The sequence below is a fragment of the Heterodontus francisci genome, chromosome 8 (genome assembly GCF_036365525.1).
Source record: "Heterodontus francisci isolate sHetFra1 chromosome 8, sHetFra1.hap1, whole genome shotgun sequence".
NCBI lineage: Eukaryota > Metazoa > Chordata > Chondrichthyes > Heterodontiformes > Heterodontidae > Heterodontus > Heterodontus francisci.
Window position 1 is genome coordinate 95,584,508 of NC_090378.1, and position 14,466 is coordinate 95,598,973.

General features: G+C 42.9%; 1 protein-coding gene across 6 annotated transcripts in view; it reads left to right on the plus strand.

Moving 5' to 3' along the window:
* The first annotated feature begins 488 nt into the window (after window positions 1-488).
* prrc2c (proline-rich coiled-coil 2C) overlaps window positions 489-14,466 on the plus strand; it is a 110,455-nt gene continuing 96,477 nt past the window's right edge. For 5 of the 6 annotated variants that reach the window (XM_068037779.1, XM_068037783.1, XM_068037781.1 and 2 more), the window contains exon 1: window positions 490-703. The gene's annotated coding sequence lies outside the window, so the exon portion shown is untranslated. Of the gene's footprint in view, window positions 704-14,466 lie in introns of all 6 variants that reach the window. The other variant, XM_068037784.1, reaches the window with a different exon arrangement.

Below are 14,466 nucleotides of genomic sequence, written 5' to 3' on the forward strand. Positions count from 1 at the left end.
GGGAAGCGGGAAGTGAGTGAATGGATAGTGGGGTGAGAGGAAGCAGGGAGTGAGCAGCCGGAGAGCGGGATGGCATGCAAGGTGTGCAGCACTATCGGAGGTGCTGTCCTTCTGATGAGGCCTTAAACAGTGCAACGTTCTCCTAGTATCAAACATATCCATTGTGTGCTGTCATGGGTTGAAGTTGTTTTTCTGTGATAAATTGAGCAGCGCCATCTTTAATCCTGGCAGCTGCCTGAACGTCGTGCACAGCGACGTTTCAGCAGAACAGGCTGCATTTGAGCATGTGCTAGTACAGCGCCACCAAGTGATTGCGTTGTCAGCAAACGCCATCTGAATTTTATACCGGAACCAGGCTTCAGCGTTCGTGTGATAGCGCGCTGACGTAATGCGCCGGCCGGTGTGCGCACGCTGGCCTGCAGCGCGCTGACGTCATGTGTCGGCCGGTGTGCGTACGCTGGCCTGCAGCGCGCTGACGTCATGCGCCGGCCGCTGGCGGGCGGCCATCTTTGCGATTCCGAGCAGCGACTGATGAGAGAAAGAAGAGAGAGACTGACAGATTCTTCATCGCCGGTTCGGGCCTTGAAAACATCAGCACGCCGGCCTGAGCGGCATCCGGCTACTTCACCGACACATTTATCACAGGTTTTTGGAAAGAAAGAGATTTAAGGAAACACAAACCGGACTAACAGTAGACGCCGAGGTAAGGCGAATGCGGGTCGGGCTGGGCTCGGCCCGGCCACTGCCTGATACCCGGGGCTGGCGGCTCGGTCTGATTTGGGGCCGGTGTTGTTATTTCTGGTGGGAAACACGGGCGGTTGACGCACTGCAGCTTTGTCTCCAGGCCTCTTCACCACGCACCACCCCACCGGTCTCTTAAACTTTACACGGAGGCCTACTTCGCTTTCCACAAGATTTACCTTTGTCTTAAATGCGGTGTGTTTTCTACCCTGTCTTTAATTTAAAATAACAAAAGTGTCAGAATATCAAATCCAAAGGGCATTTCAGGTTACATAATCTTTGTGGGAAAGGAGGAAGATCTATTTTCCTCACTTCCTCTTCAGCACCCCCCCCCCCCCCAATTACAGCACTGCAGCAGAGTTTTGGATAGATTTTAGTATTTTTACAATACATATCGGGATGAAAGATCCGACATTGTAATTTAGTAAACGCTTAGATTTAATGTTCTCATCTTTTTGAGGATGCCTTTATCCCGAAGAAAGATGAAGTTATGGAAGAGGAAGCATGAGTATGTTGGGGCCTTCTCAGCAGGCTGCAGCATGAATTTTATATATTTTAGCGTTAGTTGAAAAGGCCACAGTATTGTAGTGACTGGATGAACAGGATGTACTACATAACTGGATGCACAAAAGGATATGATCTTGTGGCTTTTTTAAAGGCTTTTCCCAATTTGGCATTAATGTGAAATTTTACACTTACTGTTGCAATTAATTGTTCTAGTGACCAGCGTTTTAAAGTATTTCATTCCAGTGTTGTGTCGAACTGAATATTCAATAGCCACTGTGAATCAGTAAAGTATAAAAATCTGCTTGTGATAGTAGTGGAATAAACATTTTAAATTGTGAACTTTTGTTTTTAACATTGGAAAACAACTTTAAGCCTTAGGTGCTTTGGAACAACCATTAAAAATCTCCAACATAGTTCACAGTATGAAACAAAGTGCTTGGAAATACTCAGCAGATCTGGCAGCATCTGTGGAGAGAGAAACAAAATTGACGTTTCGAGTCGGGTATGACTCTTCAAGAAGACTTGAAACGTCAACTGTTTTTCTCTGGACAGATGCTGCTGGACCTGAATTTTTCCAGCACACTGTTTTTATTTCAGATTTCCAGCATCTGCAGTATTTTGCTTTTATTTTATTCACATCATGTTGGCTTAAGAACTTTGTTTTGTAAAGCTTTGTATAATTATTGCTACTTTAATGGATTAGATCACAAGCTCTGCCAGTTCAGAAGGATCCAGGGTTGATCTCCAGACAATCCCCTGCTTAAAAAGATTGTTCTCTCTGGGTGTGTTGTATTTGACCTAAACTCTCCTCTGCTAAGCAAGGGGAAAATAGTCCAGGATTTGCTTCTGGTTGCTGTCCAATTGCTGTTAACGAAACGAATGTGTAAATGGATGTCGAACGAGTACAGAATCAGACTTCATTGTGATGCATTCTTGGTTGAAGGGCTTCACTGTGTAGGCCAATTGAAAAAAGAAGCTATTTGTCACATCAAGTCTTTGGCTCTTCTACCAGAGCTATCAATTTTTTTCCATTTTCTGCTGCTGGCCAACATTATTTAAGATATTTCAAAGGTTTAGTTTCTCCTTTAATACCATGGTTTCAATAGCCACTTGTAGTAGAGCATTCTATATCCTAACAATTATCCTTCAGTGAAACTCATTTTCATTTTAGAACAAAGCTTGAGTGATGGCACCTTGTTGTTCATTTTCTGACTGCAGTATGTTATAATTTCATACACTTATAGAATGATACACCACTGAAGGCCCATTGTGCCTGTGCCAGCTCTTTGAAAGAGCTATCTCCTGCTCTTTCCTTGTAGCCCTGCAAAATTGTCCCCTTCAAGCATTTAATCAATTCCCTTTTGAAAACTATATAACTAATGTTAGTTCTCTTCGGCATACAGCACAGAAACAGGCCCTTCAGAACATGGTCTTCAGTGAACACTATTTCCAAATTTATCACATTGTAATACTGTAGGAGCACAGTACTCCAGCTGAGGCCTAAGCAGTGATTTTATGAAGGTTTAACATAACACCTTTGCTGTTGAACTGTATGCCTCTGTTTATAAAGCCACAGGTAAAAATGCTTTTAACAGCCTTTGTGTAAAAAAAAAAAAGTGCTTCGTGATTTCACGCCAAGATTGTCTAGCTCTAACTTGAAGATTTTTGGATTCCCACATCAAAGGAAATAATTTCATTTCATCTCAATTAGATCAACCTCTCAACCTTCTGAACTCAGATACAAGCCACTTTTATGGAACATATCCCTTATAATTAACCCTTAAAGCCCTGGAATTATCCCTTCCAAGCTCAGGATATTTTTCATGAGATTTACTGCCCAAAACTGAAGACAGCACTTGAGGTGGAGTCTGATACGGCCCTGTCCAATTGAAGCATTTTGTCCTTATTTTGAATTCCTCCCTCGCCCGCCCTCCCTCCCAATCTCTGAAGAGGGGTTTTTGTTGCTGGAGCCCAGTATTATTCTTAAACCTTGTTCACTGTAGGAAACTTCTCTCTTGGGGTTCATATGTCTTCAGTGGATTCCGAAGCTGGTGAGAGCGAGATGAGAGCAGACAGGACAGAGGTATCTTCCAGTCCAGGAGCTAACAGCTTTCTGAGTTCAAATTCTGTTTTCCAATTTGAAACTCCCCTAGTTGGCCAGCAGGTGGTCATGTGACTGACTGATTTGACCAGCTCTTTCCTATGTATTGGGACAGGGACTGGTTCCTTTGTTTCAACACTGCTAGTATGAAAAAAATGTCTTTCCAGCCAGGGGCTTGGCAACCCCTTGTAATAGGCCTTCTTTTCCTCCCAGCAACAATTTTAAAATTTAACGTCCATGTGGCGAAATATATATGCCTCATTCTTGGCAGGTGGAGGCCTGCATGACACCAAGTTTGAGAATTTTTGATTTTAAAAGCCTGTAAGTTGTGGGATTGTAGATTGATTTTCCCAAGAGTCACTGCTGGTTAATAAAAAGTTGCAGCTGCTGCAGCTGCCATTGCTCCAAATGCTGATAAGGTAAGTCCCTTCGTGATTTGCCAGTGAGGCAGACTGGGCAGGTGGAGCATGTTCCTCAGCGACAGTCTCCACTGCCTAGCCACGAATGGTTAAGCCAGGTTCCACTGTAGACGTTCAAATCTGCATCCCTTAAAGTGAAAATGAGGATCATACCTGGGGAACGACCAATGTGAGAGCGTAATGGTTTAAATGAAGCAAAGGCATTAAAGGTGAAGGAGTGATTGAGCAGATCGGTAGCTGTAGGGAAAGTATATGTTGGTTGCCCTGGGATACAGCCACTCAGTGTGGAAGTACCAGCCAGCTTCAAAAGTGCATTCTGGTTGCCCTTGGATACAGCCACTCAGCCTGAGGATCGAGAGATACAATGTTACAATTTAATTTTGAACTGGCTTATAGTGGAAACAGACTGTTCTAACTCAGTCACAGACAGACAACTGGACCAGCATGAACCTAACCGAGTTCTCTGATCGTTTAAACTGAAGGAAGTTGAATTTTCAACTGATCACTTCTTCACCCCTCAAACATTCTAACGCCAAATTGATTCATTAAAAAGTGTTTTCAAGTTGTCAACTGCTGAATTCATTGCTGGAGCAGAAAAGCATCACTTCAACTGCTGAACTAGACTACGAACTGTTCTACTGTTGAACCTTTTTTTTATCACCCCATCAGATGGCTGAGAGAACTTCAAGCAACCTTGGACTGTTCGGTAGGACAGTAAATCTGCAAGGACACTAACGTTTTCTATTTTAAATGTTGCTTATATCTTGGTGTTTAAGAATTTAGTTTTTCTAATTAAAAAGTTAATTTGTTGATCCACAGACACCTGGTTTGGTTAGCCTCATTCAGTGGTTGGTGGATGATCAATTTGGCTGTGGTTTTGTTTAATTTGGAAAGTTTAAAGTGATATGTCAACAGTGCGTTTCTCCCACCACAGTCAGAATCTTGAGCGGTCGGTCGCTGTGTATTAATTGGGGGCTCGCTCAAGATGGTGTCATATTTAATTAGGTTCCACTTGTCTAGGAGCAGAATCAGACTAATTGGAGAGCTCGCATTTGGGATAATTACTCATTTCTGGGATAACATTTAAATTGAGGTCTTGCATTTGGCATCATATTGAATTGCTCTCGCATCTGGGATAATAGCAATTGAAAACTTAATTGTTGGGATCCAAATCTAATACTAATTATAAAGAAATAAAAGAACCAGGTCTCCTGTAGAATGAGGTACAGTCTATACCATTGGAATGGCATTAGTGGTTGCAGCAGAGTTTTTGGGAAAGCAGAATGTTTTCCTGAGTGACTTGATAATTTTAACCAAGAGCAAATTAAAGAATTGGCAGCGAAATTGGGGTTGGAATTGGAAATTAGGTGCCAAAAAAGAGATAATTGACATAATGGCCAAACATCTGGAATTAGTAGATGATGTTGCTGATGATGGGCAATATGAGGGACAAGAAGGTAGTAGGTCTGAGAGTGATGCAGTGGCATTGGCTAGAATTCAGTTAGAAACAAAAAAATATTTCAAAGAAAAAGAAACAGCAATAAGAAAACTTGAATTGGAAGGAGAGAAAGTGAAAGAGAGGGAATTTAAGTTTGAAAGAGAGGGAACTAAGACAAAAGGATAGTCTTACACCCAGGGAAAATTTGGGTCAGGAAGAATCTGAATTTAGTACAGGACCCAGCGAAAAGTTGTTTAAATTTATACAGGCTCTTCCTAAGTTTGAGGAAAGGGACGTAGAGGCATTTTTCATATCTTCTGAAAAAATAGCCAAACAGGTGAAATGGCCGAAAGAAAGTTGGACACTGCTTATGCAGGGCAGGTTTGTAGGCAGAGCTCATGAAGCTTATGCCATGCTTCCTAAAGAGGCTTCTGCAGATTGAGATGGCAAAAAAGGCTATTCTCGCTGCGTATGAGTTCGTCCCTGAAGGTTACCGTCAGAAGATTAGGAACTTACGGAGATTGGCGACATATTTAGAATTTGTGAGGGTGAAGCAAATTACTTTTGATAGGGGCATTGAAGACAGAAAGCACATATGAGAACCTTCGAGAATTGATTCTCTTAGAGTTTAAAAACTCTATTCCTTCAGTAGTGAGAACTCATAGATAACCTGAAAGTTTTGAAAGCCAGGCAAGCAGCAGAAATTGCTGATTTTGAGCTTGTGAATAAGCCAACCTGTTTTGTTGGTCATCCCCATAAAGTGGAGAAGGATCGGAAGTGGGAGAGTGAAAGGAAGGCAAGTAGCCGGGGACAAGAAGGAACAGCTGGGAATGCCCCAGGATCACCACCTCAGGTCAGAAAGGAAGGTGCTGAGGGTAGAAGTGAGGTTCGCAATCTAAAGTGTTATCATTGCAACAAAACGAGGCATCTCTGTTCAGAGTGCTAGAAATTGCGAGGTAAGCCTTGTTGGGGTACGCAAAGCTAGTGCAGAGGAAAAGACTCTGACAGAGAGTATAGCAGGCCAGGCTAAATCTTTATTGAGAGCTGTGAAACCAGATACTAAAACTAAAAGGAGTGTTGAGGTTAAGAACAAAATAACCAAGAGTTTTTTGATTTTCAGAATGGAAGGATGTGACTAGTGGTGTTCCGCGTGGATCAGTGCTGGGACCTTTGCTGTTTGTAGTATATATAAATGATTTGGAGGAAAATGTAGCTGGTCTGATTAGTAAGTTTGCGGACGACACAAAGGTTGGAGGAGTTGCGGCTAGTGATGAGGATTGTCAGAGGATGCAGCAGGATATAGATCGATTGGAGACTTGGGCAGAGAAATGTGAGGTAATGCATTTTGGAAGGTCTAATGCAGGTGGGAAGTATACAGTAAATGGCAGAACCCTTAGGAGTATTGACGAGCAGAGAGATCTGGGCGTACAGATCCACAGGTCACTGAAAGTGGCAACGCAGGTGGGTAATATAGTCAAGAAGGCATACGGCATGCTTGCCTTCATCGGTCGGGGCATAGAGTATAAAAATTGGTAAGTCATACTGCAGCTGTACAGAACTTTAGTTAGGCCACACTTAGAATATTGCGTGCAATTCTGAGCGCCACACTACCAGAAGGACGTGGAGGCTTTGGAGAGGGTACAGAAGAGGTTTATCAGGATGTTGCCTGGTCTGGAGGGCATTAGCTATGAGGAGAGGTTGGATAAACTCGGATTGTTTTCACTGGAACGACGGAGGTGGAAGGGCGACATGATAGAGGTTTACAAAGTGATGAGCAGCATGGACAGAGTGGATAGTCAGAAACTTTTTCCCAGGGTGGAAGAGTCAGTTACTAGGGGGCATAGGTTTAAGGTGCGAGGGGCAAAGTTTAGAGGGGATGTGCGAGGCAAGTTTTTTACACAGAGGGTGGTGAGTGCCTGGAACTTGCTGCCAGGGGAGGTGGTGGAAGCGGGTACGATAGCGACATTTAAGAGACATCTTGACAAATACATGAATAGGATGGGAATATAGGGAAACGGTCCCCGGAAGTGCAGAAGGTTTTAGTTTAGGCAGGCATCAAGATCGGCGCAGGCTTGGAGGGCCGAATGGCCTGTTCCTGTACTGTACTGTTCTTTGTTCTTAGTTATAATGAATTTTTTATCAAAGAGGAGCGTAACTCCATATCCTGTATGTGAGGCAGGAAAATCTATCATTAAACTCAGGGATACAGGAGCAGCCCAAACACACTTGCTGGGGAAAGATGTAAGGTTTCCATCAGAGACCGTTTGTACCTTTGTATAAAGTATGACTAGAGAGTGACTTAATATCTGGGATAGTAACTGTAGGAGTTGTCCACAGTTTGCCAGTAAAGGGACTTGATCTACTCCTGGGAAATGATTTGGCTGGATCAAAAGTATCAGTTTCTCCTATAGTTAAAGAGGAACCCAGTAAAATTAAGGAAATGGAGCAATTACAGGAACAAGTTCCTGGAATACTTCCTGCGTGTTTAGTCACCTGAGCAATGGCTAAACAGGATCCGTTGTCAGAGGCAAAAGGGGAACCACAAATAGATAGCCAAGTATCTGAAACCTTATTTGGGGATTTAGGTAATTCCAAATGCGATGTTTAACAGATCGTCTATCGTCAGCACAGCAAGCTAATCCAGAGATATACCGAATAGCACAGATGGTTCTGTCGAAAACTGAGGCGATAGGAGTTCTGGAAGGCTATTATATGGCAAACGGGGTTTTGAGGAGGAAATGGAGACTGCCTCATAGACCTGCTGATGAAGACAGGACAGTTGTTGAACAGTTAATGGTACCACCTAAATATCGACAAGGATTATTAGCACACGACATTCCTTTTTCAGGACATAGGGGAATTTTGAAGACCAAATCACGCATAAGCCAATATTATCACTGGCCAGGTCTTACAAGGGATGAGAGACAATTTTGTAGGACCTGCCATTTGTGTCAAATGGTGGGAAAACCGCAACCTACCATAAAACCAGCACCACTAGTTCCCATACCAGTGATTGAGGAACCATCTGGCAGGGTATTAGACTATGTAGGACCCTTGCTGAAAACAAAAGTGGGGCATCAGTCCATACTATCACGGATATGGCGACTCGATTTCAAGAGGCCATTCCTTTGAGGACAATTACTGCTAGAGTATTGGTGGAAAAGTTCACCCAATTCTTTACGAGATATGGGTTGCCACTTGAAGTTCAATCAGGTCAAGGTTCTAATTTTATGTCTAGGATATTTCAGGAAGTCATGGGCAATTTGGGGATTAGACAGTCGAAATCTTCACATCACCCACAGTCACAGGGAACTTGAGAGATTTCACCAGACTCTCAAAGCTATGATTGGAACATACTGTCACAAATATCCACACGACTGGGATAAAGGACTAGACCTGGAAACAAACGAACTTATTAGCGAGAGACAGCATGGTTTTGTGAAGGAGAGGTCATGTCTTACTAATTTGATTGAGTTTTTTGAGGAAGTGACGAAGATGATTGATGAAGGAAGGACAGTGGATGTTATCTATATGGACTTCAGTAAAGCCTTTGACAAGGTCCCGCATGGCAGACTGGTACAAATGGTTAAGTCACACGGGATCAGAGGTGAGCTGGCAAGATGGATCCAGAACTGGCTCTGTCATAGAAGACAGAGGGTATCAGTGGATGGGTGTTTTTCTGAATGGAGGGATGTGACTAGTGGTGTTCCGCAGGGATCAGTGCTGGGACCTTTGTTGTTTGTAGTATATATAAATGATTTGAAGGAAAATGTAGCTGGTCAGATTAGTAAGTTTGCGGATGACACAAAGGTTGGTGGAGTTGCGGATAATGATGAGGATTGTCAGAGGATACAGCAGGATATAGATCGGTTGGAGACTTGGGTGGAGAATTGGCAGATGGAGTTTAATCCGGACAAATGTGAGGTAATGCATTTTGGAAGGTCTAATGCAGGTGGGAGGTATACAGTAAATGGCAGAACCCTTAGGAGTATTGACAGGCAGAGAGATCTGGGCGTACAGGTCCACAGGTCACTGCAAGTGGCAACGCAGGTGGATAAGGTAGTCAAGAAGGCATACGGCATGCTTGCCTTCATCGGTCGGGGCATAGAGTATAAAAATTGGCAAGTCATGCTGCAGCTGTACAGAACCTTATTTAGGCCACACTTAGAATATTGCGTGCAATTCTGGTCGCCACACTACCAGAAGGACGTGGAGGCTTTGGAGAGGGTACAGAGGTGGTTTACCAGGATGTTTCCTGGTCTGGAGGGCATTTGCTATGAGGAGAGGTTGGAAAAACTCGGAGTGTTTTCACTGGAACGACGGAGGTAGAGGGGCGACATGATAGAGGTTTACAAAGTTATGAGCAGCATGGACAGTGGATAGTCGGAAGCTTTTTCCCAGGGTGGAAGAGTCAGTTACTAGGGGATGTAGGTTTAAGGTGCGAGGGGCAAAGTTTAGAGGGGATGTGTGAGGCAAGTTTTTTACACAGAGGGTGGTGAGTGCCTGGAACTTGCTGCCAGGGTAGGTGGTGGAAGCACATACGATAGCAACGTTTAAGAGACATCTTGACAAATACATGAATAGGAAGGGAATAGAGGGATATGGGCCCCGGAAGTGCAGAAGGTTTTAGTTTAGGCAGGCATCAAGATCGGTGCAGGCTTGGAGGGCCGAATGGCCTGTTCCTGTGCTGTACTGTTCTTTGTTCTTTATTTGCCACCAAAGATTCACCGAATGAGTCTACAGGTTTCAGTCCTTTTGAATTGGTTTATGAACATGAAGTAAGAGGTCCTCTAAAACGTATAAAGGACAGATTCTTGGCACAAAAGAATGAATCATCACTATTAGACTATCTGTGTTCTGGGAAATGCTCACAAAAGGTTGTGGAGTGGCTCAGGAACACCTTAAAGCATCCTAAGCCAATATGAAAAGATGGGCAGACAAGAATGCAGAAGCCTGTGATTTTCAACTGGGGGATGAAGTATTAGTGTTACCATTACAGGGAGAACCATTAAAAGCACGGTACAGTGGCCCATATAGAGTGATCAAAAGAGTGGTTAAGGTAGATTACTTGATTGACAGCCCTGATTGCCAGAAGAAGAACTGGTTGTGTCACATTAATATGCTTAAACAATATTATCGCAGGGAGGAGGATAAGCCAGTCCAGATATGTCAGGTAATCGGGACTGTTGAGAAGGAAAAGGATAATGAGGATGAGACAGAAGCAGGCCTAGGAAATTCTCAGATTGAACCCCCAACTATCCGATTAGCGAATACAGAATAGCTAGGAAAATTAAACAGTATGCTTTTATACTAAGAGGCAAAGCAGCGTGAAAACCTAACCAGGGTTTCCGCAATGTTTCAAAAAGTTTGAGATTAAGCTGGGATGTACAACCTTAGCCACACATGATGTGGGTTTAGTTTAGTTTAGAGATACAGCACTGAAACAGGCCCTTCGGCCCACCGAGTCTGTGCCGACCATCAACCACCCATTTATACTAATCCTACACTAATCCCATATTCCTACCACATCCCCACCTGTCCCTATATTTCCCTGCCACCTACCTATACTAAGGGCAATTTATAATGGCCAATTAACCTATCAACCTGCAAGTCTTTGGCATGTGGGAGGAAACCGGAGCACCCGGAGGAAACCCATGCAGACACAGGGAGAACTTGCAAACTCCACACAGGCAGAACCCAGAATTGAACCCGGGTCGCTGGAGTTGTGAGGCTGCGGTGCTAACCACTGCTCCACTGTGCCGCCCCATATAGGGGGGAACCATTCCTTTGAAACAACATCCTTGCTACTTAGGTCCAGACAGACAGGCCCAAGTGGAAGCAGAGGTACAATGCATGCTGAAGGGCAGCTTAGTTGAACCTAGTCAGGACAGCTGGAAATCGCAGATGGTCTTGCTGTCTAAACCCGGTGGGTTGGCTCAAACCTGCATATACTCTTTAAAAAAAAAGTCACTGTGGTAAAGAAGGCAGACTTCTGCCCAGATTCTTATTTAAAGGACTGTATGGACAGGGTGGTAAACGCAATGTGTCTTAAAGGGACAGATGTGTTGAAGGGGTACTGTCAAATTCCTTTGAAACCCCAGGATAAGAAAAACTCAGCTTCTGTTACATGGACAGGATTTTCCAGTGTCAGGTGATGCCACGTAGGTTATGGAGGTACTCGAGAAACTTAATAGGCGCACTTGGAAGGAAAACCCAAAACGTCTGTAAGATTATGCTTGGAAATTTGAAATGGGTTAATTGGGACAAACATTGAAAAAATTTAAAACCGAATATGTTCTGTTGGAACTTGTTGCTGTAACCTTAACATTTTTGAAAATTGTATACCTGTAAATGTGGGAAAAGTGTATTAGTGTTTTTTTCAATTTGTATTTTTTACACATTGTAATGAAACACATTCCAGGATGGCGTTACATTCCGCCAAGGGCGGAGGTGTTATGATCCTGCAGTTTTTTTCCTTTTCTGGGAAGTATGCAATGTGCCTTTAAGGCTGTAAAAGGATCAGTGCTGCTTTAAGGCAACAGGCTTCAGGGACTGTGAGCAAGGAAAGTGCATCTTGGTTGCCCTGGGATCCAGCCACTCAGAGTGAAAGTACCAGCCAGCTTCAATGTGCATTCTGGTTGCCCTTGGATACTACCACTCAGAGCTTGAGGATCGAGAAATACAATGTTAGAACTTAAATTTGAACTAGCTTATAGTGGAAACAGACTGTTCTAACTCATAGACAGACAGCTGGATCAGCATGAACCGAACCGAATTCTCTGATGGTTTAAACTGAAGGAAGGTAAATTTTAGACTGATCACTTTTTCACCCCATAAAAATTCTAAAGCCAAATTGATTCATTTAAAAAGTGTTTGCATGTTGTTAATTGCTGAATTCATCGCTGAGCTAGACTATGGACTGTTCTACTGTTGAACCTTTTTTTATTCCCCCATCGGGTGACTGAGAGAACTTCAAGCAACCTTGGACTCTTCCACATTGGAAGATTTCAGTTTGACAGGAGCGTAAATCTGCAAGGACATTAATTTTTTCTATTTTTAAATGTTTATATCTTAGTATTTAAGAATTTAGTGTTTCTAATTAAAGTTAATTTGTTGATCTAAAGACACGTGGTTTGATTAGCCTCATTCAGTGGTTGGTGGATGGTCAATTTGGCTGTGGTTTTGTTTAAATTGGAAAGTTTAAAGTGATATGTTAGGTGATCTGTGGTGGGGCGGGACTGAATCAACAGTGTGTTTCTCCCACCACAATCAGAATCATATATTTTGATTGGGGGCTTTGTCTTGAGCGGTCGGTCATAACAATGCAATAAAACGTTTGAGCCTTGCTCCAGCTCTTTTAACCTTTATGTTGGCCACTGGTGTGTCTCCATATTTCTGAAGCTCTTCTAACTTCATTTTTGCTTCTCTTTGGATATTTCTCCTGTTTTATCCGCATTGACTTTATCATGTGCTCTCATTGCAGAATTTATTCTTGTAATATGGAACTCTAGCTTTTGATGCAACCTCTTCAACCCTCGGGATATTTTTAGTGACTATTCATTTCTCAGGATTTCTCATTGCTGGTCTGCCTTATCTGTTGCTTCTCTTTCGTTTCTCTTTACTTTGCTTCCTTCCGGTTCAACAGCTTTGTTTTTATTTTTTTTAATGGAATCTAATTGTTATGCTCGCTGGCCCCTCAAGTATTTTACTTTCAGGTTGATTGCTTGCCCTGGTTTGTTCATCTAGTCTAAAGCGAGTGGTATATTTACTTATTCACCCCCCCCCCCAAAGCTGTTTGGATCTCTTGTCTAAAAATCCCCCATTTCCTGTCTTGTTTACTAACAATGTTTTACTGGTTTGATTTTTGTTCCCGTTTCACTATTTCACTTGCTTCACTGATCATTGCTTATTAATTTTGGTCACAAATGGATATTGTTCCATGTAAATTCAAAACAACATTTCTTTGAAACAGGCCCACATACCTAAGTTCACTGAGTTTAGGCACAGCCTGGCAAGAGACAAGCTTGCTGTAAAAATCCTTGTTACTGTTTGTTCACCCCCCACCCCCCCCCCCCCCCCCCCCCGATCTCATTGGCTGGCAAAGTGGTATCAACAGGCGCTCTGAACGTTTTTAATGTGCAGGAGCATGACTGGACTTTAACCAGGTAAAAGCTTGCAGTTTATTAGCACAGCAACTTGCATTTATATAACACCTTAATGTAGGAAATATTGCACTGTACATTACAGAAGGGGGAGATGAGATAGAGACTGGAATGGATGCTGGGTAATATTGGGGCAGTTAGGAGAGGTGACCTACAGTGTTGGGAAGGTTTTTAAAGGTGGCGAGAGAAGTAATGAGACAGGGATCTAGAGAGGGAGCTCCAGAAACTACGGCTGGGGTAACTGAAAAATCAGCAAGTGATGCTGGGGTGAAGGGTGTGCAGGATGCTCAAAAGATCAGAGTTGGAGATCTAAAGAGTGTAGGAGTTTATAGCAATATGTGATGAGGCTATGGAAGGATTTGGAAAAGAGAATTAGAATTTTAAACTTTAAGGTGTAGGGAAAAGGGACCAGTGTAAAGATGGGTGTTGGGTGAGCTGGATTTAGTCCACAATAGGAAACGAGTCATTGTTTTGGACAAGTTGGAGCTTGTGGAAAATTGAAGACCAGTAGGAAGAATATTGGAGAAACCAAACTTTGAGGTGTCAGAAGCATGGTTGAAGATTTTAGTGCTGGTGGAGCAGAGGCAGGCAATGTTGAGATGAGAGTAGTGCTGTTGGTGATGGATAGAATGTGGTATCAAACAGGACACCCAAAATCTTTATAGTCTGGTGCACCTTGAGGAAGTGCTTGGGGAGTGAGATGGAGTCTGTTGCAAAGGAATGGAGTTTATTGGAGAAGAAAGCTATGGCAGAATACTATTGTCCAACAAGGAGCACCTGTTGGGGCATCAGGTTGTGGTGTTATCTGGAGGTAAGTAGGGAAAATTCTTAGTGACATTGACTGGTACATCCTTCCAGGTTCCATTGGAGATCTGCACTTCTGTGGACATGCCTGGTTCATGAATTTGATTGTCTGTTTGCCTACATGATAAGTGACTGCGTTTCAAAAGTGATTAATTGGCTGTGAAGCAGTGTTCCTCTTTAAAATTTTGTTTCTTTACATTTTTTTGCATAGAATAAGGCTGCTACATGGTCGTGCGCACTTTGGACATGAAAGGAGTTATATAAATTTGTTCTTTTCTGCCATAGGGATTTGAT